The 4,892-nt window shown below is 39.9% G+C and overlaps 1 long non-coding RNA gene across 1 annotated transcript; it reads right to left on the bottom strand.

Moving 5' to 3' along the window:
- Positions 1-1,807: 1,807 nt before the first annotated feature.
- Positions 1,808-2,336, bottom strand: LOC114138934 (uncharacterized). Its single transcript, XR_003594351.1, has 3 exons — positions 2,257-2,336; positions 2,017-2,158; positions 1,808-1,925 (listed from the first exon to the last, which is right to left on the bottom strand). It is a non-coding gene; the product is annotated as an uncharacterized LOC114138934 (long non-coding RNA).
- Positions 2,337-4,892: the final 2,556 nt, after the last annotated feature.

The following is a 4,892-nucleotide window of genomic DNA, read 5'->3' as shown; positions in this document are numbered from 1 at the left end:
AGAGCACATTATGTCTTGAAAGGTAAAACATTAGAATCATGACATTTTTCGCACAACTGTAAGAACTGGCATGAACATCCTAACCAGTGAAGTGGGGTCGGCCATGAAAACAAAGCCATCCTGATTCATTTATGGCTCAAATAATTTCTCTAAGAACAATCTGCCAATGACCTTCATTTTTAAATTGACTGTAGGTTGTAGAACCGAGAGGTTCTCTGACATGTCTGGGTGTTTTGCTTGGTGTGATTTCCTTCCTCTGTGTCTTCATGCTGCACTGACAGCTGGATCCGTTCGGCCATGCTGCCTGGACCTGGTGAAGAAAAAGTCAGCTGCCAGCCCTCCATCCTGAATACTAACTAATGTCCACAGACACATACACACACCAATGTGTGTTTGTCTTTGCTCTGCATGACAAAACACTTGCTGCTGACACTCAGTTGAATGAGTCATTGTATAAAGTCTGTGTGTGTTTCAGAGTGTGGAGTTTATGAGTTAATCTGTCTGTGGTCAGCTTCAGACTTCAGACTCCAAGAATTCAAAACTCGATTCAAAATTACTTTACTGATCACAAAAGGAGATTAAATAATTAATGTTGGGTTAATTGAGCCATGCTGGGTTTCTAACAAGCCATATTCCTCCGCCATCAGAGGGAGCTGAATGAGGGAAACTTACTCTAAAAAGGATTGGAAAAAAGGAACATTAGTGTTTTAATGCTTGAATAAATAAATGAAACTGGTTGATAAATCCTTTCAACTCAAATTCTAAAGTTAACATTCATACCAATTTCCTTTTTCAGTTATATTAACTTAAGGCATCAAACAAAATTACAATTTCAATTCAAATAAAATAATATCTTCAAATTCTATCTCCTTCTCCTATTAAATTGGCACATTCAACAGTTTTTCCATCAACACAAAACATACAAACATATATAATATGTTTACAACTCAAACATTTATTTTATATTAAATTCAGTCTTGGTAGATGAGAGATGGGACAAAACCTAAAGGCAGAGAAAGTGCATTTATCCCCAAGACTAGTAAATATGTCAAAGTGAGAGCATATTAGAACCACCTTAAACAGTCACAGTTCAAACTCAGATATCATCTCTGAAACGATCTAATAATGTCACCTTCCTAAAATAAAGGCCTGTGTCATTTTTTGTCATAAGATATATGTATATATATATATATATATATTTCTTTTGGCTAAAAATGACTGAGGCCATTGCTTTAGTGACGTTATGATCAAGTGCTATAAGATAAGTGTCTTGGCAATCTCAGAATGACAACACTGGGGCTGATGGTTTTTAGTAGTACACAATTTCAACACAGGCTCGTTCTTGCTGTAGGACTCTTTGTGGACCCTTATGACATTTTTACCCTAAAGAGGGAAAATCTGAACATAACAAAATAACAAAGACACTTGTAAACATGCCTAGCTGCTTATCGAATCAGAAACGGGGCGTAACATTACTCCTTCCCGCAGCTCTTCTTTCAATCCATGACCTTGAGCAGAGGCCCGGTCTGGTCGTCACCACTCTGAAGAAACTCAAAGGATATTCCATGTTGAATGACGCAGCAGATGAGCCACATCTTTAATATGCTCTCCACCACATCAAACACCTCCTGTGGAATGACCCCAAATGCCATTACAACAAGATATATTTATATTACAGGTTTTTGGATCCCATTGCCCCCCAACACTCATACATGCACAAACAATACAAAAAGATTAAGAAAAAAGTAAAGGAAAACAAAAAAGAAAGCAAAAATGTGGAACCAGGAAAAATCTAAACAGTATATGCATTATTATTATTATTATTTTGGTCTTTCATCACACATCCTGACAGCTGATGGATCTTCGCCTGATATGTAGTGTGGCAGACCAAGCAGAGCAGCAGCTCTTCATCTTTCATTTGGGTCCTAGCCAATACGAGACATGCAGTGTGATGGAAATGTTTCAATAAGCATAACAAATGGTACCTAATGTTCTAGGATCCACAGTTCCTCTTACATGTTTCATTAGATGGTCCAAAATGTCTGAGCAAATGCTTCTTTCTGGTTTTGGTTGCTGCTCTGTGTTGGAACCAGGCCATTGTGAAAAGGAAAGATTCCAGAATGTCTGAGATGACGGTTCTCCTGAAATTTGTCCTAATCTGAGGAGATGAGACAGAAAATGAAACCTATTAAATGTTTTTACAGTTCACATAGTCTTAACACAATCAAATCTCCTAATGCAAAGTTGTGTGGCCACCTGTCTGTGGTGGAACAGAGCTCCCTACGAGGAACCGTCTTTGTGATGTGTGGTTGATCTCCAGTGATCTCTTTTCTACGCTGGGAAACCATAGCAACCAGTAAGCCTTCTAGCAGTTGCTGACCAGGGACTGTCCTCAGCATTTCAACCTCCATTATTTTGCACTTCTCCATGTTTTCAGGACTTTGTCCTTCAGGTGGATAATGGTGATGTTGGTTGGTGCTAAAACAGGAAAGAAGTCACAGCGTAGTTCAGCAACTGGATACACTAATTAGTTTTTTTTTTTACCCCTCCAGGGGTCTTTTGCAGGCTCTAGTGTCCCTTATATGATAGTAGGCTGACAGGAAACGGGGAACAAGACATGCGGCAAATGTCGTCGGGTCCGGGAGTCGAACCTGCGACAGCCGCGTCGAGGACTCAAGACCTCCAAATATGGGTCGCGCTAACCACTGCGCCACCACGGCACTTGCTGGATACACTATTTTATGTTTGATATGGTAGACACGTGGGGTGAACACAGCTCACTCACCGTCTCCCACTTGTTTTATTGTAGGTGACAAATTGCAAAACTTACAACTCCACTTTATCCGCAGTTAAAGCCAAACATTAATGCTTTCATACAATACTCTTAAAAATTATGTTCTGTGTTTTAGGTGCAGGCAGTCGATTCAACAGTCATATGAACATTTAAAAACCCAAAAGATTATTAAACCAATTTATTGTCCCACAGTGGGGAAACCCTGGCGCAACAGTCGGGGCTGAAAAGGACAAAAGGAAATGTGAGCTTAACAAAAACAACAGACCAACTCCCACCTCCCCCAAACACGGCTCTGGATCTAACATGGATGCCACTTTGAGTCAGATGAAGAGCTGACTTAAAACAAAGTCAGCTCTTCATCTGCTTCCTGATCCTCTTCACTCTACATGTGTAGCTCCACTCCAACGGTCTGTAGCTTTATAGACTGTTACAGCTCTCGAGTGCACCGACAAAAAACTAAAGTCAATCCAATCAGTAAAGACTCGATGGAGGAAGCTTCCTCTCTAACACAAAGCATTTATCACCGCCAACCAAGATCTAGCAGAAGACCAAACTTGACATCTTCTTACAAATTGAGAATGATGCAGGACAAACCAAAAACTACCAAAGCTCCAAACTGTAATGAACCTGAAACTACTGGAAAATCAGTGAGTGTTCATGGACTGGGAAGATGAAGCTCTTACAGTTTGTGTAAGAGCTGCAGCTGTTCACATAAAGAAGATTAATGCCTTATTAGGCTTGAGCTTGGGCAGAAAACTCATTTAACATCAATTTAATGTAGATATATGCCACATTTATGACAGCATCAGCAATGATGAGTGGACTTATAGTTGATGTGAAGCTTTTTATTATTTCCACTAATGTCAGTAGTTCTTTATAAATCCAGTGAATTAAACTGTTGTGTGCATTCAGGTGTATGTTTGCATGACAGAATACTGACACCATGTTCTAATACAAAACCTGATAGTTTCACAAACATTCAACAGTATAATGCACAAACACTGTAGTATTACAACTTGTCTTTGTCTCTCTGTACAAACACACAGTAAAACATGTTTTACAGATCAGAAGTGTGTCTGTTTGGACCATGTGGTTCTGAAGGCCTGGTACAAAACGAGTCTGTTGACCCCCTGTGACCACTTGTGGTCTTTTATTTTGCCGTTTTTGTGAGCAGGTGTTGTCTCTGGTCACATCCTCTGTCCATGCCTGACCTCCTCCACCCTGATGCTGTGAACATGTGATGCTTTACAAAGTGAGCGCAAGACAAGAAATTCACAAAAAGCTCCCTGGATGTCGGCCTTCATCATGCAGCCCAGATAGAGGACTGGTGTAAAGATGGAGGAGTTTCACGTGTTACCAAAACACTCCACACTCCAGTTTTTCCTCTTCAACACTGTCAAATATTTCTTTGTCAGAAATTCACTAGAATTCACAAATTAATGAGTTAATGTATAAAGGCCGTTGTTGAGAGGAACTGATTCAGCTTTACATGGGGAGTTTATAACCATAAACTGGGTTTGAATAAATGCAGCTGTGCCCTTTTCTCTTTGTGCCACTCAGTGTGTGATGTTTGCCAGGGGCCTGTCTGTCACTTTGGGGGAAGGGGTGAGGGACTCTTTCAGAGTCATGAAGGCAATCATTTGTTTTTAAGAAACACTTTGATTAAGTGTTAGTGTGTTACGATGTGTTCCAGCCGTCCCAGCTACCATCTGATATCTTGGAAGCTGGAGCCACAAGCTGAGATGCTCGCTTTTTAACTTTATTTATTATATAGCTTTATTTTTTAACATTTTAACACTTTCTGACATTTTATTACATGGGAGGAGGGGAGTAGGAAAACAACTATTGGTGTATTTGTGCATTTTTTTCTCTTAGACATCTGTATTCCTGGTTGAAATGTGGACAGACTTGTAAGCAAGCACTTGATGCGTTGCGGAAAGATTGAGGTACAAACTGTAAATCCACTTATCTGCTGCAGCTGCTGGTCCAAATGTTTGTTTAAACTCAACCTGATATGTCAAGCTCAGAATGTCACATGATGCAAGGCTGTCATTTGTTGCAGAAAATCTGATTGCTTAATCTCTGCTTGTTTGAGTGC

This window comes from Xiphophorus couchianus, chromosome 23 (genome assembly GCF_001444195.1).
Source record: "Xiphophorus couchianus chromosome 23, X_couchianus-1.0, whole genome shotgun sequence".
NCBI lineage: Eukaryota > Metazoa > Chordata > Actinopteri > Cyprinodontiformes > Poeciliidae > Xiphophorus > Xiphophorus couchianus.
The sequence above is the reverse complement of the archived record's forward strand: the minus strand, read 5'-3'. Positions and strand labels throughout refer to the sequence as shown.